The sequence below is a fragment of the Bufo gargarizans genome, chromosome 5 (assembly GCF_014858855.1).
Source record: "Bufo gargarizans isolate SCDJY-AF-19 chromosome 5, ASM1485885v1, whole genome shotgun sequence".
NCBI classification, from domain to species: Eukaryota; Metazoa; Chordata; class Amphibia; order Anura; family Bufonidae; genus Bufo; species Bufo gargarizans.
The window spans coordinates 437,715,883-437,740,600 of record NC_058084.1 but is presented as its reverse complement, the minus strand read 5'-3'; the positions used below and the strand labels follow the sequence as shown (position 1 = coordinate 437,740,600).

The following is a 24,718-nucleotide window of genomic DNA, read 5'->3' as shown; positions in this document are numbered from 1 at the left end:
CGCAATGTTTTCTTGGATAGCAGCAGCTTTTGTCCTCACCATTGTACCAGGCGAGCAGGCATTGGATTCTTGTGGGTTTGAATTTGGGCCATTGTTTCTATGGCGGTTCATGTAGCCCCTGTTCTGTGCATCCTGGCATTGGTTACTCGTGGTTGTGAATTGGTGCCAATGTGCTTTGTATCTCCTTTGTCTCCTAAGTGATTCTGTTGGATCTTTGAACATTCTGTTTGTGTCTGGATTCTGTGATGTCTTTTGCTTAGTTTCTGTTTGGATCTGTTCGCTGTCTATCAGCCATCTTACCTTATCTATAGTTCTGTTTGCTTGCCTGTACCAGGGGTATTGTCCCAGAGTCCATTATATGGATTTTGCCTGTGTGTCTGAATTCTGTCCTAGTTCTGTTTGCCATGCTTTTGAGTCTGTTCCATGTATGATTTGAATTTAGTCCTAGTTCTGCTTGCCTATGAATTCCCTGATCTGACTTGCCAAGTCTTTGCTTCTGGACCTTCTATGTCTGAACTGTTCCCTAGAGTTCTGTGCCTGTTCTGCCTTCCGATGCCTTGCACTGATGATTCTGACCTGTTTGTGTCAGCTGCCTACTACACTAGGACTATTTCAAGAGGTAGCAGCTTGGTGGATCCCCTGCAGCAAAGTTCAGAAGCCTGTATAGGGGTTTAAAGAGTAAATACCATGGGACCGTCAGAAAAAAATCAACTTAAGGAAGGTTGAAAAATAAAAGGATTTATGTTTTGAATGGCCAAATCCTGACCATAACCATATCAAGATGCTGAGGCATGACATGAAAAGTTTCCTGCACACAATGCATCCCAGAAATACTCATGAACACAAACACATTTGAAGGGAAGAATGGTCCAAAATGCCACCTCATTTGTTGGGCAAGTGTGTGTAGCAATAAAAGCAGCTGCAGAACTTTTAAGGTTTATGAAAAGAAAGATAAAAACCTCTGATCTCAGTTGTAATATTACCCCTTTATAAATCCCTCATGAGGCCACATCATGAATACGAGATTCAGTTTAGGGCACCACATACTATAAAGTTTATAGGAGAGCTAGAGAGGGTTCAGAGACGGATGACCACATTATTACATGGGGTGAAAGGTCTCTCTAATAATGAGCTTGTTCATTGGGGTTGTTCAACTTGGAAAAAAGACACCTTACAAATGATCTAATTCTAATAGAAAGAATTGGCACATCATTTATTCATTCTTTACATGTGGAGGAAGGCGACTTGGACATCAATACAGGAAAGGATTATTTACAGTTAGAGTAGTCAAACTATAGAATGTCCTATCCCAAGAAGTAATAATGGCAGATACTATGACAACATTTAAATAAGGGCCAGATGCTTGTCTAATAGCAAACGACATTGAGGATTATAATTAATTTGGTAACAATTAATGTTGTATAATTAATTGAGAAACATTGGACCTTGGTCTTTTTTTCAATCTACCTAACTATGTATGCTATTGTTTAGTTAGATTGTGTTTGTCTATAATTGTGACATTGATAACAATCAGACCACATTAGTACTAAATTCAGAAATCCAGGTAATTCCAAAGTGTTCACTTATTTTTTCTTGCACATGTATGTCAGCAGAACAAGTGCAATCCCGAGAAGGCCCTTCGGATTTTACATTGAACATTGGTTCTCCTGGTTGCCGACTTACTGTACAGCCCCTTTTAAAGGGGTTGTCTTTTTCAAAATGAACCCCAGTTCTGGAACCCCATTTTGCTGGGGAGGAGGGCCCACTAGACAGCCAAAGATGTATCCTGCAGGAACAATGTAGTATTACATGTTGGCCATTCAGATGAGTGAACACATTTATAATAGATGGACCTACTCACCCCTCACCCATGACATCAATATGCCCTAAGAGAGCATATAGACAGGCACTGTCCTCTTCAGATCCCTTGAAAATGACTATGGCAGAGCCACACTTCGCTGCCCAGTAATTGCCCGTTATTGTCACTGCAGGTGAAAATTTTGAAGGAAATGTGCTTTGGCAGCGGCGGTACCAACACTTTGATCTCCACTCGTCAACATGTAATGACATATTAGCAATATGCCATTACTAGTTATAAGAAAAAACGAAGAGAACTAAAGCTCATAGACGTCCAATTATGAAAAATAGGTATACATTATTGATAAAATAGAAGAGCGAGCACTCACTCTATGGCAAAATACTCAGATTTAATATTAAAAATCGATAATCAATATTCAAATATCAATATCACAATAAAAATAAAAATGCAAATAAAATACGATAAAATATAATAAAATACTTGGTCGACCAAATTAGTATTGCATTCCACCTTGGTAGGAGGGCAAATCTCAATGGTAATGTAACGGTGTCTTAAATATAAGTGAACGTGATACTAAGCTGTGAATTAAATCAAATATGAATCCAATAAATTCTACGTGTGAAATCAAAATCAACAGTGCTTCAAATCAATCGGCAAGAGTGTACAATAGTGTAATCAACACATAATAACAACATATGTTGTAAATGAATGTGAAAAGGTGATAGGACACCTGGTATGGCCTTATGTGCCAAAAAGTTCCTCCTATAACGTTAAATAACCGCAACCAGCAATGGCCGAATCAGCCGTTAGAATGTCTCAGCTTGATAGCTGTAATACTTTCAATAATGGCAATAAAGTGACTGTCTTTGTTTCAAAAGATGAACTTTCCTGGGTATGGAGTCTTACCTCCTGTGATGGTATACTTCTGCTGTGCACGTGTGTTGTCATCCACGTACTTACTGTTTGTTTAAAAATGCCGGCAATCCGCTGTACGAGATGCGCTGACGTCCGCGCTCTCGTTGATGCTGCTTGTAAGGCAATCACGTCTGGTCTCGCGGTGTTACGAGTAAGACTTCCGTCCAATCTCTATATCCGCCCGGACGCTATACAGCAGTTTGATTATCCCAGCAAAAGTAATTTCTAATTTTCAAGAATGTCTCTTAGTGCATGGCCATGCATAGAATCTTTCTCCTGGAGGTTATAGCTGAGTATCGCCGAGTATCGCCGAGCATGGCGGCCGAAGCTCCGTGATCCCGCCCCCAGGCATCATGTCCTGACGCAGCGATCCACATGACAGCCGCATGACCCAGGCGTCATACCCTGACGGGGCGAGCCACATGACTGGTCACGGGATGCGCCCAGCTGGCATAGAGACGTCTGGGGGCAGGACACAGAGCGCAGTCCCGCGACCCCGCATGCACCATGTCAGGTAGGGAAATTAAAACCAGAGGTGCGTATTCTAGTCATCAGATCATATAACATGTACATGAAAAAAAAAGTATACATAAATAATTATAGGAGCATATTGTGCATGGAACACATTGTGAGAAAACCCTAATGCTAAGAATTTTACATCAACCATGGTGCCCACAAACAAATTCTAATTTAAATTTGGTTAATCTTTTAGCAAGTGTAATGCTAAATTTCTCCAATCTCCAATCCAAACAGGAAAACCATATTAGCAAATCATCTTCCAATACTAAAATATTTTCTCAAGTTTTTCTTTCTTTTGAAAGCAAAAAAAATTAAACATTTTTTGAAAGAGAGTCAAATCAAATTCTTCTTTCCAACATTAGTAACCTGGACTCAAGACGCTGAGCCAAAAAATGCTGAGAAAACGCTTAGACAATACCTAGGTAGCAGTAAAATGTGTTTAATATATTTTGTCATAATCCTCGATGTAGGTCAATGGTTCCTGTGTCAGCAAGTCCAATCACTTTCTCTCTCTGCCTGAAAAAATGTCCTGGCTCATGTTTAACACATACTTTTAAAAATGTACCTGGCTTGTATTCGCTTTAAAAATTAATGGTGCCAAGGACCAGGTTTCCTTTTCCATCACAGAAATATAACTGAGCTTTTTAAATATATGGACTGTAAAATTAATATTAAATTGAATAGGATCTCATCTGGGACGGTACATGGTGTCAGTGACATCAGAACAGTGTGCAGAGGATTCATAAGAGAATGTGAAGAGTGGAAATATTCATTCAATACGCCGTTAGCAGCTGATATGCAGAGACATAACTAACTAGAAAGTAGATTTCACATAGTAGCATTTTATTATTCTACACATCAATTTCATGGGTTGACTGATTGCTTGGAAAATGAGTCTCTACTACAGAGCATTGAGGGACACAGTGAAACTGCACCACATACCTCCTGCATTTTTTATCAGCATTCCCACAATCTGTCTGCCACTAGAGGGGGCTTAAAGAGGACCTTTCATGGGTCCAGCCATTATGAAATAACTACTAGGATATGTAGGGCATAGTGCACTGATGTAATATTGCTTACAAATTTTTCTGGGCGCCGCTCCGTTCCCCGCTGTGCCCCCCTGCAGTTTTCCCGGCTGGTATGCTAATAAATAGCCTCGGTACTGGGAGGAGAAGACTGCCCTGTTTCCCAATTCCCATACCAGCTGGGAAAACTGCAGGGGGGCACAGCGGGCGAATGAGCGGCGCCCAGAAATTTTTTTAAGCGATATTACATCAGTGTACTATGCCCTATATATCCTGGTAGTTATTTCATAATGTTTCATAAAGGTACTCTTTAATGCATACAGATTTATACACTATATTTCTCTATCAGTTCAATAAGAGCTAAATTGGGCTGCACTGTGGCTTAGTGATTAATATTTCTGGGGTCTTTGGTTCAAATCCAAACAAGGACAACATCTACATGGAGTTTGTATTTCTTACTGTGCTTCCGTGAGCTTCCTTCGACACTCCAAAGACATGGCGATAGGGAATTTAGATTGTGAGCTCTACTGAGGACAGTGAGTAATGATGACTGTAAAGTGCTGCAAATAAAAAATTGTAACAAGAAGGATAAGCTGTAAGTTAATACAAATCAAGGAAGTGTTGGTAAGATCTGAACATGTTAAAAATTTCTAGCACCTAGCTCCAATCTGTGGGAGGGGCATAAAAGCCAGATTGAAGGCAAAGTTTTTTTAGCCTAATTATACCTCAAAAATTAGATCAAGTTGTGTGTGATGGTTGTGCGATGCCTCCTGTTCATTGACATGCCAGTCATTGCCACTTGCCACAAACTGAGAGGGACAGAATCTTTGAGCTGAGAGACCTTGGTTTATCACTCCAGCAGATCACCATGCGCCTAGGCTGAGATGTCAGCACTGTTCAATGTTTTGTGTCCCAGTGGTTGGGAGCACAATGACAAACTGGAATGGAAGCAAGAGGTGCACAGAGGCTAACCTCTTCATGGATAGATCGTCTGATTATAAGAATGGTACGGAGTGAAATTGGAAGTCACATCCCAAGCATAGGGTGGCAAACATTATTACAACCCATCAGAAGGCATTAGCACAACACTGGGCTATGAGTAAAAGATCCAGTTACAGATCTTCCATTGAACTCATGCCACTGCATTCATAGTCTAGGATAAAATGGAGGTCTATCCTTTTCAGCAATTAATCCCTCTTTTGTCTCAGATGCAATGATAGCCAGAGATTGTTCTGGAGACCACATGGGCCACGCCATAAATATATCTTCAAAAGGGAATGTCACACTGGTCATATTCCCAGGATTATGGTGTGGGGTGTCTAGTCTTCATTTCAGGTAAAGTAACAGCTCAGCTTTATAGTGATTTGGTTGTGGAACCAGTGGTATGGCCATTTCCCCAAAATGTCCCAGGAGTCGTTTTTCATAGTATGCCAGGATGCATGTTGCTCGTGCTTCTGTTAATAGCTTGCGTGGCCTAAGCAAGCTGGCATGGCCTGCCGTGTCTCCAGACTTGTCTTTGCTTGAGCACATGTGGGAAGTCATTGGTTGGTAATTGCAAAGGGAGCTGCCAGCAATGGATCTTGATGATTTATGTGCCCAAGTGCATATAGCGTGGCAGAACATTCCTTAGACAACCATTAACCCTTTCGCTACCAGCACCGTACATGTACAGTGCTGGTAGCACTGTGCAAGCATGACGCCCGCTCCTGCATGCAGCGGGCGTCATGGCCGGCAAGTCTCTGCTGTTTCAAACAGCAGAGACCTGCTGCTAATTACCGCAACCAGCAATAATGCCGATCACGGTAATTAAATGCCTTAGATGCCATGATCAAGTGAGATCACGGAAGCTCACGCTTCAGGGATTAGTACTGAAACTCCGTGCGGTCAATCGGGACTTCAGTACTGAATGCTGAATGCTCTGAGTCTTGATGAAGAAATTCTGAGCATTAATGCTGTAATTCTTATTTTGGTCATTTTTTTTAATCCCTTATAATTCAAAATAAAAAACAAAAAAAACATTTATAAGGTCATTTATAAGCCTTAAAATGATATAAAATAAAAAAAAGTAAAAAAATATATATAAAAAATAAATGTTTAAATCACCCCCCTTTCCATATAATAAAAAAACAACAACCAAATAACAATAAATATAAACATCCTCGGTATCACCGCGACTGAAAACAGCCATAATATTAAAATCTTTTTAAAAAAAGGGCGTAACGGAAAAAAGGGTCAAAATGGCCGATTTGCTATTTTTTCATTGCTTCTCTTACCCAAAAAAGGAAATAAAATGTGATCCAAAAGTCATGCACACTCCAAAATGGTATCAATAAAAACTGAATTGTCCAACAAAAAATGAGCCCCTAAACAGCTCAGTAGACATAAGTATAAAGAAGTTATGGGAGTCAGAATATTGTGATGTAAAAAAAAATTCTCAAAGTTTAAATTTATTTTTACACTATTTACACATAAAAAACATATACATATTGGGTATCGTTGTAATCGTACTGACCCAGAGAATGAAGGGCATTCGTTTTGCCGTAAACAATACGCCACGGGAACAAAACCCGTAAAACGGTGGAGGGATTGCATTTTTTTTTCCAATTCCAGCTTTCCACTACATTTCATGCCATAATTAATAGTGTCATTAGAAAGTACAATTTGTCCCGCAAAAAATAAGCCCTCATATAGCTATGTGACTGGAAATATAAAAAAAGTTATGGCTCATGGAAAATAGGGAAGAAAAATTAAAAAAAAAAAACTCCGGTATCCAAAAGGGTTAATCACCCTTATGCCATGGTGTCTAAGTGCATCTATTTCTCAGCATGGTGCTCATAATCGATAATGAATAAAACAAGATGTTTTGAATGTTTTGTTGCCATTTGGTTATAATTTGCATATCATTAACATGTCTATCGATCCTGTGATTTCCATAATGTCACGACTTTTCCTTCTTGCTGTTGAAATTTCAATGTTGAGGAGTGTAAGTCAAATTAATAATAATAAATTCATCCATACACAGTAAGCTTCCATTACAATCAAACCTATGATGGTATGAGGCATCACAAATCAGGACAATGGGGGAGATTTATCAAACTGGTGTAAAGTAGAATTGGTTTAGTTGCCCATAGCAACCAGATTCCACCTTTTATTTTCCAAAGGAGCTATGAAAAAGGAAAGTTGGAATCTGATTGGTTGCTATGGGCAACCTAGCCAGTTTTACTTTACACCAGTTTCATAAATCTCCCCCAATGTGTGATGAATTTATAAAATATTACCAGGATATTAGAAGGATATGCCATCAGGTGCAGCAGCAAGTAAATTACACTCAGCAATCAATTCACTTCTAAATTTTCTCGATTTCTATTTACAAGGCAGTTATCTAAATCACTATAAAAGTAGAGCCTTAGTTTAAAGCCACAAAGTGAGCCACAAGTAATACAATAATACATACTACCATATATAACCATCTACTACATACTACCATATATAACCATCTGGTAACCCATAAGCCCATATAAAACAAATGTACTGAGTACACAGATTGAGAGAGCTCTACACTGACACCTAGTGGCTCTAAAGGGAGACAATGTACATTTGTATTCACAATGTACAATAATAATAATTATTATTATTATTATAATACATTAGTTGTATACCAATACATTAGAAGTCTGAAATAAGTTTAAAAAAATCGCATCCTCGCAAGAAAAAAATCACCAATATTTGATGTAAATTAAATTTTATTGTGCATACATTGAATTAAAAAATTTACATAGATATTCACACAGCAGAATAATAAATTTATCAGGTTATTTAGTGTGAAAAATGAAAAAGATAAACAACATGCCAAAAATAGTTTTTTTTCTATATTTGAAGAAAAAAATCTAAGCTACACAGTAATTTATTTTTACCCCTGAACAATGCCAAAAAATAACAACATTTCTCCCTCATAAATCAAGATGTCAGACGTCAGCCATGTCAGTGAAAAAATAAAAAGGCACAGCTGCATAAATTCAAAGAAGAAAAAAATGAAAAAAATTGCAGATCTTAAAATTTAAATTGCAATGAATTAAAATGAAAATATAAATACTGTTAACATGGAAGTGCATACTTTAACCCATTCACAAATTGTGCAGTACATGTATGGCACAAGCAAGTTCTTGGGCTTTTGCGGTCCGCAAAAACGGGTTCCGTAGTTCCGTGATCCGTGTCCATTTTTTTCTTCCTCCGTGGGTCTTCCTTAATTTTTGGAGGATCCACGGACATGAAGGAAAAAGTAGTTTTGGTGTCCGCCTGGCCGTGCGGAGTCAAACGGATCCGTCCTGACTTACAATGCAAGTCAATGGGGACGGATCCGTTTGACGTTGACACAATATGGTGCAATTGCAAACGGATCCATCCCCCATTAACTTTTAATGTAAAGTCAGGGTATATTTTAACTTGAAGCGTCCCCATCACCATGGGAATGACTCTATGTTAGAATATACCATCGGATTTGAGTTAGATTGTGAAAACTCAGATCCGACAGTATATTCTAACACAGAGGCGTTCCCATGGTGATGGGGACGCTTCAAGTTAGAATATACAAAGAACTGTGTACATGACTGCCCCCTGCTGCCTGGCAGTACCCGATCTCTTACAGGGGGCTGTGATCCGCACAATTAACCCCTCAGGTGCCGCACCTGAGGGGTTAATTGTGCGGATCATAGCCCCCTGTAAGAGATCAGGGGCTGCCAGGCAGCAGGGTGCAGACCCCCCTCCCTCCCCAGTTTTAAATTTATTGGTGGCCAGTGCGGCCCCCCCCCCTCCCTCCCTCTACTGTATTAATTTCATTGGTGGCCAGTGCGGCCCCCCCCGGCCCCCCTCCCTCCCTCTACTGTATTCATTTCATTGGTGGCCAGTGCGGCGCCCCCAGCCCCCCCTCCCTCTACTGTATTAATTTCATTGGTGGCCGGTGCGGCCTCCCCCCCCCCCCATCATTGGTGGCAGCAGAGAGTTCCGATTGGAGTCCCAGTTTAATCGCTGGAACTCCGATCGGTAACCATGGCAACCAGGACGCTACTGCCGTCTTGGCTGTCATGGTTACTTAGCAATATTAGAAGCATTATACTTACCTGCTGCGCTGTCTGTGACCGGCCGGGCGCTCCTCCTACTGGTAAGTGACAGGTCTGTGCTTTAAGCAATGCGCCGCACAGACCTGTCACTTACCAGTAGGAGGAGCGCCCCGCCGGTCACAGACAGCGCAGCAGGTAAGTATAATGCTTCTAATATTGCTAAGTAACCATGGCAGCCAAGACTGCATTAGCGTCCTGGTTGCCATGGTTACAGATCGGAGCCCCAGCGATTAAACTGGAACTCCGATCTGAACTCTCCGCTGCCACCAATGATGGGGGGGGGGAGAGGGGAGGCCGCACTGGCCACCAATGAAATTAATACAATAGAGGGAGGGAGGCCGCACTGGCCACCAATGAAATTAATACAGTAGAGGGAGGGGGGGCGCCGGGGGGGGGGGCCGCACTGGCCACCAATGAATTTAAAACTGGGGAGGGAGGGGGGTCTGGCCCCTGCTGCCTGGCAGCCCCTGATCTCTTACAGGGGGCTATGATACGCACAATTAACCCCTCAGGTGTGGCACCTGAGGGGTTAATTGTGCGGATCACAGCCCCCTGTAAGAGATCGGGTGCTGCCAGGCAGCAGGGGGCAGTCATGTACACAGTTCGTAGTATATTCTAACTTGAAGCTTCCCCATCACTATGGGAACGCCTCTGTGTTAGAATATACTGTCGGATCTGAGTTTTCACAAAGTGAAAAATCTTTTATGCAGACGGATCTTCGGATCCGTCTGTATGAAAGTAGCCTACGGACATGGATCACTGACGCGGATGACAATCTTGTGTGCATCCGTGTTTTTTCACAGACCCATTGACTGTCAAAAAAATAGGACAGGTCATATTTTTTTGACGGACAGGAAACACGGATCACGGACGCGGATGAACAACGGTGCATTTTCCGAGTTTTCAACGGACCCATTGAAAATCACGGAAAACGGAATAACGGACACGGATGCACACAACGGTCGTGTGCATGAGGCCTTACACAGCAGACGCACAGAGACAGAGTTAGTGATTGGCGATAATGTTGATCATTGACATTTAACCCTTCAGATGCCATAGTCAATTGCGACCACAGCATCTCAGTGGTCTTTTCTGAAATCGCGGTAGCTATTCAGTTGCTCTTGTAGCCTCAGGCTTTCTGAAGACTCCTAGGCCTGTCATAGTGAAGTTTCTTTCAGGCCCTGCGCTTTAAAGAAAGGTAGTGATTCTCCTATAGACTGCAACGGTAAATAATTGCAGTCTATGGGAGAAGTGATCAGACCATCGCATGTTAAAGTATGTTAAAATAAGTGTATAGTAAAGTTATGGCTCGCGGAAAACAGTGAACATAGAACAAAGATAATGTCAATTATACTGCACGGTGAACGGCATAAAAATATTTTCCTGAATCAATTTTTAAAATGTATTTACTTTGCCTTCTGATTGTCCTGGAGAGAACGCAGAGGATCATGGCTGCAGCCTAGGACAACCGCCTGTTGGTCGGGACACGAAATAACTAGCCAAGCGATCTACAGTTGTGACTTCTCACAACAACATCCGGTAAGCATATTCTTACTTTTAACCCCTTAAGGACCAATGACGTACATGTTAGTCATCTCTGGCCGTGACTTAAGGACCAGAGAAGTACATGTACGTCATGGTGATCGGGCGGGTGCAGGAGCCCGATCAGCGGCAGGGGTACAGCAGTCACTGATAGCCGGACCCTTGCTGCATGTGCTGCCATCGGTGAAATCACCGATGCCGCCGCATTGACCCCTGCATGGACGCGGTCAGTGCAGGGAGAAAGCAGCCATCGGCCATGGATCTCACAGGCAGGAAGGCTGTAAGTGTATTAAAGTGTGTAATACATTTACAGCCAATGCATGACAATACAGAGGTATTGTCATGCATTGTAAAGGGGATCAGACAGCCAAAAGTTGAAGTCCCAGAGTTAAAAAAGTTAAAAAAATAAAGTTTTCCCCAAACAAATTTTGCCTCCGTATCGACTGGCTCTAATAAACTATCACTTGACCTAGCACATCAAGTGAACACCGTCAAAAAAATTGGAATAAAAACTGGGCTAAATAAACCATTTTTTGGTCACCTTACAACACTAAAAGTGCAACACTAAGCGATCTAAAAGGCGTATACCCCCAAAAAGTACTAACTAACCATCACCTCATTCCGAAAAAAATTAGCCCCTACCTAAGACAATCGCCCAAAAAATAAAAAACTATGGCTCAGAATATGGCGACACTAAAACATAGTTTTTTTGTGTTATTGCGTAAGACTAAAGTAAATAAAAAAAAGTATATGTATTAGGTATTGCCGCGTCCGGAACAACATGCTCTATGAAAATACCACATGACCTAAACCCTCAGGTGACCACCAAAAATATAAAATAAAAACGGTGTAATAAAACCCATTTTTTGTCACCTAACATCACAAAAAGTGTAATAGCAAGCGACCAAAAAGTCATATGCATCCCTAAATAGTGCCAATCAAACCGTCATCTCATCCCGCAAAAATGATACCCTACCTAAGACAATCGCCCAAAAACTGAAAAAACTATGGCTCTCAGAATATGGAGACACTAAAACATGATTATTTTTTTTGTTTCAAAAATGATATTATTGTGTAAAACTTACATAAATAAAAAAAAGATGACATATTATGTATCGCCGCGTATGTAACAACCTGCTCTATAAAAATGACCTAACCCCTCAGGTGAATACCATTTAAATAATAAAATTAAAACGGTGTCAAAAAAGCAATTTTTTGCTCACCTTACATCCCAAAAAGTGTAATAGCAAGCGATCAAAAAGTCATACGCACCCCAAAATAGTGCCAATCAAACAGTCATCTCATCCCGCAAAAATGATAAAATACCTAAGACAATCTCCCAAAAACTATGTCTCTCAGACTATGGAGACACTAAAACATGATTTTTTTTATTTAAAAAATATCATTGTGTAAAACTTACATTAATAAAAAAAGTTGACATATTATGTTATCGTCGCGTATGTAACATCCTGCTCTATAAAAATATCAAATGACCTAACCCCTCAGGTGAATACCATTTAAATAATAAAATTAAAACGGTGTAAAAAAAGCTATTTTTGCTCACCTTACATCACAAAAAGTGTAATAGCAAGCGATCAAAAAGTCATACGCACCCCAAAATAGTGCCAATCAAACCGTCATCTCATCCTGCGAAAATAATAAACTACCTAAGACAATCTCCTAAAAACTCTCTAGTCTCTAGTCTATGGAGACACTAAAACATGATTTTTTTAATTTAAAAAATATCTCTGTGTAAAATATACATAAATAAAAAAAGTAGACATATTAGGTATCGCCGCGTTCGTAATAACCTTCTCTATAAAAATATCACATGACCTAACCCCTCAGATGAACACCGTAAAAGAAAAAACAGTGTCAAAAAAGTAATTTTTTGTCACCTTACATCACAAAAAGTGTAATAGCAAGCGATCAAAAAGTCATATGCACCCTATAATAGTACCAATCAAGCCGTCATCTCATCCCGAAAAAAATTTGCCCCTACACAAGACAGTCGCCCAAAAAATAAATAAAACTACTGCTTTCAGAATGTGGAGACACTAAAAAAACATTTTTTTTTTCAAAAATGCCTTGTTATGTAAAACTGAAACAAACAACCCCCAAAAATTGGCATATCCGTAACAACCTGCTCTATAAAAATACCACATGACCTAACCTGTCAGATGAATGTTGCAAATAACAAAACATAAAAACGGCGCCAAAACAGCTATTTTTTGTTACCTTGCCTCACAAAAAGTGTAATATAGAGCAACCAAAAATCATATGTACCCTAAAATAGTACCAACAAAACTGCCACCTTATCCCGTAGTTTCAAAAATGGGGTAACTTTTTTGGAGTTTCTACTCTAGGGGTGCATCAGGGGGCCTTCAAAAAAACTGTCAAGCAAAATCTGCCTTTCAAAAATCATATGGCCATCCTTTCCTTCTGCGCAATGCTCTGTGCCAGTACAACAGTCTACGACCACAAATTGGGTGTTTCTGTAAACTACAGAATCAGGGCCATAAATATAGAGTTTTGTTTGGCTGTTAACCCTTGCTTTGTAACTGGAAAAAAATTGATTAAAATGGAAAATCTGCCAAAAAAGTAAAATTCTGAAATTTCCTCTCTATTTTCCATTAATTCTTGTGGAACACCTAAAGGGTTAACAAAGTTTGTAAACCCTTGAGGGGTTTAGTTTCTAAAATGGGGTAACTTTTTTGGAGTTTCTACTCTAGGGGTGCATGGCAGCTTAAAATAATCCCAGTGAAATCTGCTTTCCAAAAACCATATTGTGTTCCTTTCCTTATTAGGTATTTTTTTTATAAATAAAAAAAAAAAAAAATTACTCAATTTTACCACTGTCATGAACAGTGGCGTACACACAATCCATGGGGCCCCGGTGCAAAACTGATCTATGGGGCCCCCTCCCCGTCCCCCCCCCCCCCAACCTGCCAAGGTCCCTGTGGTGAGAAAAAAAGAATAATCACATAAGGAAGGGATGGTGACTGCCCCTGTGAAATCACCAGCTGGCCTGTAAGACTGAGCCATGCCAATGTGTAGCAGGGTAATCTAGGACATTTCCCCTAAGTGCAACCACACGGTACTAATGCCCACCTTGTGGCCCCTCACAGTAGTTATGCCCACCTTTGTTCCCGTCACAGTAATTATGCCCAGATATGTGCCCCCTCATAGTAGTTATGCAAAATATGTGTCCCCTTACAGTAGTAATGCCAGATTATGTGCCCCCTCACAGTATTAATGCCAGACTATGTGCCCCTCACCTAGTAACGCCAGATTATATGCCCCTTACAGTAGTAATGCCAGATTATGTGCCCCTCACAGTATTTATGCCCGGTTATGTGCCCCCTCAAAGTAAATTTGCCCAGATATGTGTCCACTCAGAGTGGTTATGCCAGATTATGTGCCCCTCACATTAGATATGCTCACATATGTGCCCCTCACATTGGTTATGCCAGATTAGGCTCCTTTCACACTAGCGTTCGTCGGTCCGCTCGTGAGCTCCGTTTGAAGGGGCTCACGAGCGGACCCGAACGCTTCCGTCCAGCCCTGATGCAGTCTGGATGGAGCGGATCCGCTCAGACTGCATCAGTCTGGCGGCGTTCAGCCTCCGCTCCGCTCGCCTCCGCACGGACAGGCGGACAGCTGAACGCTGCTTGCAGCGTTCAGCTGTCCGCCTGGCCGTGCGGAGGCGAGAGGATCCGTTCAGACTTACAATGTAAGTCAATGGGAACGGATCCGCTTGAAGATGAGCCCATATGGCTCAATCTTCAAGCGGATCCGTCCCCCATTGACTTTACATTGAAAGTCTGAACGGATCCGCTCAGGCTGCTTTCACACTTAGAATTTTTTCTAAGTTATTAATGCAGACGGATCCGTACTGAACGGAGCCTCCGTCTGCATTAATATGATCGGATCCGTTCAGAACGGAACTGCCGGCCCTGTGTGTGTGAGTGCGTGCCCCCCCCCCCCTTACTTGACCCTCCGGCCCCCCCACCCCCCATATTATACATGTAATGGTGGCATGGAGCGCTCTGATGGGGCCCGAAATTGCCACTGTACTTCATGCCGGGCCCCACCAGAGCGCTCCATTACATCTGAGTACAGCGGGAGCCCTGCCAGCGGCCTGGGGGGGGGTCCACAGGCGGCCGGGCCCCCTGGAGTGCCGGGCCCGGTCGCAACTGCGACCCCTGCGACCCTGGTATGTACGCCACTGGTCATGAAGTTCAATATGTGACGAGAAAACAATCTCAGAATGGCCTGGACAAGTAAAAGCGTTTTAAATTTATAACCACATAAAGTGACACATGTCAGATTTGCAAAAAATGACCTGGTCCTTATGGTGAAATATGGCAGGGTCTTTAAGGGGTTAAACTAACAACAGATACCGCACATGGGGCGCCCTATTCTCCCTATTTTCATTTTCTTACCATGTTATTTTGGGAACACTTTGTGGTTTTGTCACAATTTTATATAACTGAAAGCGTACTTTACAAATAACATCAGTTAAGCTCATAATATCGCCAGCTCCTTGGTGTATAAGTGACAAGTACAGTTTAATGCTACGGTTTCCTCTGAGATACATTATCCACAATATCTTAATAGGTAACTTTACTCAAATGTACTTTTGGGCTATTTTTCCAAAGTTGCTTGTGATTTGGTGATTGCAATTAAGCTGCTGCAAGGCGAAACAATTTGTACGGCAATAGACGTGTGGTTGCTGTGGCCTAATGTCAAAGACATTGCTGAATCTCTGGGCAGTTACTGTACAGAGTTTCAAACCAGTTGAAATAATAATGTCTCGGGTGGCCAGCCGCTGTGTTATTTTAGCATTAAATTTGAAACTAATGGTAATTCCTGAGACTGCAGTATATGCACAAGAAATGACGAGTAGAAAAAAAGGAAGTTTTGTGAGAATAAAGGGTCTGATCTAGGAGAATATAGTTATTAATATTTAAGACAACAAAAGAAGAAAGGAGATGGGAATCATATGTAAAGGGAAATATAATTACTTTACTTAGGAAAACAGTGTGCTTTTCTTCAAGGACCACAAAACCAACACAGAGTTTGGTTACATAAAATATATAAGTTCAAAAGCTCTACAGAAAGGCAAGTCCGACATTCAGCCGTGCATGTCGTCTGTTTTTAGGCAACCTCATCTAGTTTTAACGGCAAAGATAATAAACGCTGTCACTAGCCATTAACAAAAAAAAAAACATTGAAGCCATTAAAAAAAGTCTTGCTGGCCTAGGGACAATTGCCATGTGTCCCCTCATATTGGCCCCTTAAAGGGTGATGTTGTATGGGTATTTTCCATACATCATTAAGTATTGATTGATTGTCCCCTTTAATTATGTCACCTTTCTATATTACCTTCTATATTCTGTGTAATGATAGTTAGATAACATACCCATCCCCCATTGTACTCAGAAAGTGAAATTCCTGAGTGCTTCCTTCAGAGGTATGAGTGCTGCACACTGGAAGAGGGGCTGAAAGGTCTAAACTTTGTTGCACACAGTTAATTGGCACTCCATTGAAGAACTTAATTTAGGTAGGATGAATTGATTTAATTAATATCCTTATCTCTTGTATCACCATAAGAAGTGCTACAACATGGAGGACTCAGAGTACCCCCTTATTGGATGTGTAGACCAGTGATGATTATTTAATTTTTACTACTCTGTATGTGATCTGTCTGTTTTACATAATCTTTTATCACACTTAGTAAATACTGGATATTTTTATTTACTTAGCTTGCATAGGCTTATTAATTCTCAAATCTTCTGAATTCACATCTTAAAAGAAGGGGTTTTCCAGGATTGCTTTGGTTTTAACAGATATTGCATAGTTGCGTTCCCATGTTTTGTTTTTTTTTTCAATTTGGACTCTCCTAACCCATTTTTACCATTTAGACCAATTGTTCTTGTCTAATTCCATCCTGTATGCAGCGCTTCCTGTTGCTGCATCCAACCAAACTCATGATGCTCTTCTCCTTTTCTGCCACCAGCACCGCCCAGCTAGATTATAGCTCCTCCCACCCAGCTAGTTACTCCTCAATCACTGCCCCGTCCTTGGACATAACATCACAGGAAATAAGAAAGAGCTGCATGGGCAAGGTCATGTGACCCCAGCCCAGAACAGGAGATAGGAGCCATAAAGGTTAAAGAAATACATTACAAAATAACAGCCACCTTCATAAATTATTATTTTAAAGCATGTTGATGCAAACTGGAAAACCCCTTTAAGGAGGTAGTTCTTTTAGGCCCAAAGAAGTTGTCCAAATGTCACAAACTTACCTGTCCAGGCTCAAGTGCTGCAGTCTCTGGGTTTGGTGTGGCCGCTCGGGGTAAGAAGTGTAGCCAGGCCACGCCTCCTTGTGACGCAGGTGCGTCCCTACCAATGCTCTGTTTCTCCCTGCATCGTGAATGCAGTATTGATTGACTGGAGGAGATTGGTGGTGGGCTGAGTCACAGCCCAGCTTCCCAGTTGCTGTGAAGATTGTATACTGTCCTATGGACCACCGAGTCCATGGACCTATCAGGTTCCGATCCAGGGACTTGACTTTCTATTTAAATTCCCTCCTGGCAATACACCTTTGCTAGTGATAGTCTCTGACTGTCTCTGAGCTGTGTTCCTGGCTCCGGTTTGTGTATTTGTGGATTACTTGTGCTCTGACCTCAGCTTGTCTTTTTGAACACTCTCTGTCTAACGTATTGGTACTGAGCTTCTTGTTTGATCTTGGCTTGGCTTTTTGACTACTCTCTGTCTCTTGATTTGGTACTTTGTTGTCCTCCTGGTTCTGACCCATTTCTGTACGACTCTGTCTTTGTGTCTTGTTTTGTCCCTTGGTGTTTGTCTCGCACCCTAGCAGATTAGGGAACATCTACTAGATGCAGACTTCCTATTTGGAGCTTGCACTGCAAGTAGGCATGGAAAGCGGGGGGGCGGAGTTAGAGTTTACTGTCTGTATCTGTGCCTACATACTGACATTACACCAATATAAATTAAACACTAGGAGCAACTCCACTTACTGTGACCGTTAACTTTTTTATTTTACTGTAAAAAAAAAACACATGACAGCTCATTGCATAATAATAGTAATCTTTATATATATATTTATATTTTTTATATTTATATTCCACAGCTCTCTGCATTTGAGGATATGAGGTGCATATTTCAATGAGGTACATATCATTTCTTGATTCACTTGTATTAACTCCTTGTGGTGAGAATAGAAAAAATCAGCAATTGTAACTGTTTTTTACATTTTCAATTTGCGTCATTATGCACCATAAATTACATGTTACCTTTATTCTGTGGGTAAGTTCAATTACAGCAATACGGAATTTATGTAGCTTTTGATACTTTAGTACTTTTGCACAATAAATACGCTTTTAAAAAATATATATATATTTTTGCGTCGTCATGTTCTGAGAGCCATAACTTTTATATTTTTATGTTTGCAGATCTGTATAAGGCTTTGTTTTGTTGCAAAATGAGCTGTAAGTTTTATTGGTACAATTTTGGGGTACATACAACTTTTTGGTCACTTTTCATTCTACTTTATGGGATTGATGATTAATTATCTATATTATTTTCATGTATATTATTGCAGCCAACCTTGGCGTGGTGAGTGGGCTTATGCCTTTTGATCAAAATGTACACTAATGCCTCATTCAGCATGTAGCATAGGAGGCGGTACACATGCGCTAGTTAGTGCTGTCTTCTGCAATAGTAGCAGGGATGAGATCAAAGCATAGCAGTGGATGTGCGATTCATTTCTTGTCTTTTCTCCCTTTATCATAATTATAGAGATTCTGTCTCTGGATCAGCACTCCTTCCATACGGCCAGGTGATTTTAATTAGCCTAGTATTCTGTAGTAGGGGTTAAATTAACCTATTATGCTCTCAGTTCCTGAGAGCTTCAGATGAGATGAGCTTTGACAACTGTTCACATGGTGCGGTGCTTCACAGGGGCCACTGTGCTGTTTTTCTGGATGGTTGGTGGGGCCCAGTGCTAGGTTTGGCATGGAGGGGTGCTGTTTGGCTGTTGGGTCCCGCCGCCGGCCAGGGTGGCGCTGCAGCGTCGGTGGTTGCTACGCAGCACCGCGCCAATTTTAGGTTAGGAGCCACTCATAGAGGCAACCTTGGCGTGGTGAGTGGGCTTATGCCTTTTGATCAAAATGTACACTAATGCCTCATTCAGCATGTAGCATAGGAGGCGGTACACATGCGCTATTTAGTGCTGTCTTCTGCAATAGTAGCAGGGATGAGATCAAAGCATTTCTTGTCTTTTCTCCCTTTATCATAAATATTATTGCCAGCTCCCACTGCAGATGGTGCAGGCTCAGTTTGTATGCCCATGCCATAAATGTACGTCAGCTCACGTTTAAAACCTCCCACCTGCATGATAAACAGGGAGGGGGTTAAAGGAGCTGTCGTAGGAAGACAACCCCTTTTTAACCCCTTGAGGATGCAGCCATTTTTTACCTTAAGGACCAAGCCATTTCAAATCAAGTGTCACTTTATGTGGTAATAATTTCGGAATGCTTTTCCATTCTGAGATTTTTTTTATGACTTTATGACATTGGTAAATGTGACTAGATATATTTCATCTTTATGTAAAAAAAAGATAATTACCAAAAAAGGAAACATTTATTTTGATCACTCTTTATAAAAAAATTATTGGGTAGTTGAAGTGACAAAAAATGGCAAATTGGCTGTTTTAAATTTTTTTACCGTAAGCCCTTAATATTGTTATATTTTAATACAAACCGGATTCCCAAAAAGTTGGAACACTATACAAATCGTGAATAAAAACTGAATGCAATGATGTGGAGGTGCCAACTTCTAATATTTTATTCAGAATAGAACATAAATCATGGAACAAAAGTTTAAACTGAGAAAATGTACCATTTTAAGGGAAAAATATGTTGAATCATAATTTCATGGTGTCAACAAATCCCCAAAAAGTTGGGACAAGGCCATTTTCACCACTGTGTGGCATCTCCCCTTCTTCTTACAACACTCAACAGACGTCTGGGGACCGAGGAGACCAGTTTCTCAAGTTTAGAAATAGGAATGCTCTCCCATTCTTGTCTAATACAGGCCTCTAACTGTTCAATCGTCTTGGGCCTTCTTTGTTGCACCTTCCTCTTTATGATGCGCCAAATGTTCTCTATAGGTGAAAGATCTGGACTGCAGACTGGCCATTTCAGTACCCTGATCCTTCTTCTACGCAGCCATGATGTTGTGATTGATGCAGAATGTGGTCTGGCATTATCTTGTTGAAAAATGCAGGGTCATCCCTGAAAGAGATGACGTCTGGATGGGAGCAGATGTTGTTCTAGAACCTGAATATATTTTTCTGCATTGATGGTGCCTTTCCAGACATGCAAGCTGCCCATGCCACACGCACTCATGCAACCCCATACCATCAGAGATGCAGGCTTCTGAACTGAGCGTTGATAACAACTTGGGTTGTCCTTGTCCTCTTTGGTCCGGATGACATGGCGTCCCAGATTTCCAAAAAGAACTTTGAATCGTGACTCGTCTGACCACAGAACAGTCTTCCATTTTGCCACACTCCATTTTAAATGATCCCTGGCCCAGTGAAAACGCCTGAGCTTGTGGGTCTTGCTTAGAAATGGCTTCTTCTTTGCACTGTAGAGTTTCAGCTGGCAACGGCGGATGGCACGGTGGATTGTGTTCACTGACAATGGTTTCTGGAAGTATTCCTGAGCCCATTCTGTGATTTCCTTTACAGTAGCATTCCTGTTTGTGGTGCAGTGTCGTTTAAGGGCCCGGAGATCACAGGCATCCAGTATGGTTTTACGGCCTTGACCCTTACGCACAGAGATTGTTCCAGATTCTCTGAATCTTCGGATGATGTTATGCACAGTTGATGATGATAGATGCAAAGTCTTTGCAATTTTTCGCTGGGTAACACCTTCCTGATATTGCTCCACTATCTTTCTGTGCAACATTGTGGGAATTGGTGATCCTCTACCCATCTTGGCTTCTGAGAGACACTGCCACTCTGAGAAGCTTTTTTTATACCCAATCATGTTGCCAATTGACCTAATTAGTGTTAATTGGTCTTCCAGCTCTTCATTATGCTCAAATTTACTTTTTCCAGCCTCTTATTGCTACTTGCCCCAACTTTTTAGGGATTTGTTGACACTGTGAAAATTTGAATCAACGTATTTTTAAAATGATACATTTACTCGGATTAAACGTTTGATCTGTCATCTACGTTCTATTACAAATAAAATATTGACATTTGCCATCTCCACATCATTGCATTCAGTTTTTATTCACAATTTGTTTAGTGTCCCAACTTTTTTGGAATCCGGTTTGTAGTATGGGCATTTTCGCACGTGGCGATGCCCATGATGTTAATTTTTTTTATTGGTTAAGTATTTTTATTTTAAGGAAAGGTGGGTGATTTGAACTTTAGTTTTTTTTTAAATGTTATATTTGTAAAAACTTTTTAAACTTAATATTTTTTTTAAGTCACCTTGGGTGACAATAACTGGCAATCATTATATTGCCCATTGTGTTTACTGATGGATAAAAAAAACATCATTGAACACTTCATTTGGAATATAATAATACAATGCTGCCATCTAGTGGCCTGTATTGATACATTCCTAAAATAGACACCGAAGCCTGCATGAGGCTTCGGTGTATTTCAGCAAAGTAACAGGTTCCCCGATCTCTGCGTGTGACTTCCGCTTCTGGACTGATCAGATGCCGTGGTCACATTTGACCACGGCATCTGAAGGGTAAAATGTATGCAATCAGCCTTATGGCTGATCGCATACATGTGCCGTAAGTCCCTGCAATTTAAAATAGCAGAAACCTCACAGCTATGGCACCCGCTGCGCACGCGATCGGGCGCCATGCTTAAAGACCCGACGGATGACGTACATGTACGTCATCAGGCAAGAAGGGGTTAAGGACCAGTTCAGTTATGAAGTCACTTTGTGGGGCTTACATAATAGAAACCATATAATAACATTTGCAAAGACAGGTGCACTCTATGGTCGTACTAAACCCTCATACTGATGTTAAAATTTAGAGATTAGCCAACATATCCTACTGTGGAGGACATGTCTGCCCCCCGAGCACCGCGCCAAAGTTTCTCAAGTAGCTCGGGACCTAACAATCACCTACCTGGGCAAATTACAGGAGCGTATGGTCCGACTCATAGCCAACTTACTAGTTACCTCCAGCATGTAGCCATGCTTGCGATGGGAGAAGGGAGGAGTCTGCCAGTCCCACTCAAGACTGGCTGATAAGGTGGATGGAAAAAAGGCAGATTTAAATTGGAGTTTATACACCTCCAAGCATTTCTATATACAAACCAACTGAAAAAATGGCATGATGTTAAACAGGCAGGAAGTGCTCCAACCCATATGAAGTTGTGCAAGTGTATACAGGGGAGCAAATCCTGCACTTGTAGCCCGCTGCTAATGGCGATCCCCAGCAAGACAGGTGCACTCTGCGGTCGTACTAAACCCTCATACTGATGTTAAAATTGAGAGATTAGCCAACATATCCTACTGTGGAGGACATGTCTGAGCCCGAGCACAGCGCCAAGGTTTCTCAAGTAGCTCGGGACCTAACACTCACTTACATGATAGAAACCACCCATAAATGACGTTTTAGAAACTACACCCCATAAGTTATTCAAAACTGATTTTACAAACTTTGCTAACCTTTTAGGTGTTCTACATGAATTAAAGGAAAATAGAGATGACATTTTAAAATGCCTGTGTTTATCATCCCTGTACTGTGGCATAACTGTGTTTATTATTTCTGTACCAGAAGAGGTAAGTGTAAAAAAAAAAAAACACGGAAACTCCGGTCGCTGTGCTGGTGTCTTGTAAAATGGTATTTATTGGTAAAAACTAATGATGATGCTACATCCAAAGTCGCTTTGTTCAAAACTTCAGATTAATGCTGTACAGAGATCCGTCTGCGTACAGTATTAAAATGTATGGTCTCCGACGAGCCGAAGTCAAACCACCCTAAAACTTAAAATCGAACTCAGTTTCGGTCCCAAGGTACCAGTTCGGAACCAAAGCAGAGTTCCGTTTCAAGTTTTAAAGCGGTTTTCCACTTTAAACATCAGCTACCTAAGTTATTCAACGAAGACTAGTGCAACTTTATGAATAACTGACGTAACTAATGTTTTGAACCTCTGATCTCAATTACAGGGTGCTCCGTAGTTGGAATGGAAGCAAGGGGCCTTCTGATGGTCTCCAGGACTGTCATGCCCTGGCCATTAAAAACTGATTGGCGGAATTTGTATGGATTCAGGAGCATTACAGTTTATATTACAAACAATCAAAAGCTTGTAGATTCAAGTTCCCTAAGGGAATTTAAAAATGTCAAAAGTTGAATAAAGTATTTAAAAATATTTGAAAACCAAAAATATAAAATATTCAACCCCTCTTTCCACTTCTCATATATTTATAAAGATTAAAAAGATAAACATAATTTTATTGCTGCATTCGCAATGACCTGATGTACTGAAATATAGATTATTTAACCAGGACAGTAAACACGATAAATAAATAAAAAATGCCAGAATTGTCATTTTTTGTTGCCTTCTCAAAAAAAGTTGAACAAAAAATGATCTAAAGGTCCCATGTATCCTGCAATGTATAGCTAAAACTATAGCTCTGTTGGCAGAACAATAAATAGGCATCAGAATATGGTGACACAAAGCAGTCTTTTTTTTTTTTTCAAAATAAGCACTTTAAAAAAAATAAAAGTAGTGCAGCATAACAAAAACCATATAACTTTATAATCCTACTGTCCCACAAAATAAAGTTAACGTGTATTTTTTACTGGACAGTAAACACTGTAAATATGGAACCATATAAACAATGGCAGAATTGCATTGTTTGTATGCTGATATTCGTGCCTTCCACCATCCCACTATCCAGGGTGGGCACATGTGCCGAATCACTTACCTAGATACTGCCTGGGCTAGCCGCCAGTGTCCCATGTTGCAGGCCAAAATCTGGCTGCTAGATCTCTTTGTGTGTGTGTATTAGTGTCTATTCATTGAACCTCACCCTGCAGTACTACAAAGGTTAATTTTCATTTTGTTATCTGTGTAGCTACTAGACTAATCAGCTCTACTATATATGCTGGGCTGTTTGTTCCACCCTTTGCCTGAGCAATCCCCTAGGTCTCACTAGCTTGTTAGGCCTGCCCAAAAGAGCTATGAAGCAAGCAGAACGGTAAACAGGCACAGGTCAGGTCTGGTGACAGAGTCAGAATCCAGGAATCAGGCAGAAAAATATCTATTTGTCTGCCTATGTACTGACTTCTGCCTGATTCCTGGATTCTGACTCTCTGTCACCAGACCTGACCTGTGCCTATTTACCGTTCTGCCTGCTACATAGACTCATACTTACTTTGCTTACCCTGACCTCTGCCTGTTTCCTGCCTATGGGTATTGCCTGATCCCTTAGTGCCCTGTGGGTCAGCAGCCAACCACACTGGGTGAATTCCAAGAGGTAATAGCCTAGTGGCTCCCCTCCTTAGGACAAATCCAAAATCAAATCAATTGATTGAGACAGTTGGTCCACACTCACTGCCAGTAACATTGTTTTTCACACTGTTACCTTCCAAAAATTTTTAACAAAAGTTATACAATTCACCTGATGTACCCCAAAATGGTGACATCAAAGAATACAACTTAACCTGTATAAAACAAGCCCTTTTTCAAAATAAAGAAAGCTATT

At 40.9% G+C, this 24,718-nt stretch overlaps 1 long non-coding RNA gene across 1 annotated transcript in view; it reads left to right on the top strand.

Annotated features, from left to right (window-relative positions):
* LOC122939620 overlaps nucleotides 1–23,377 on the top strand; it is a 58,753-nt gene extending 35,376 nt beyond the window's left edge. Inside the window, exon 3 of the long non-coding RNA XR_006390124.1 lies at nucleotides 23,177–23,377. This is a non-coding gene — a long non-coding RNA (uncharacterized LOC122939620). The remainder of the gene's footprint in view (nucleotides 1–23,176) is intronic.
* Nucleotides 23,378–24,718: the final 1,341 nt, after the last annotated feature.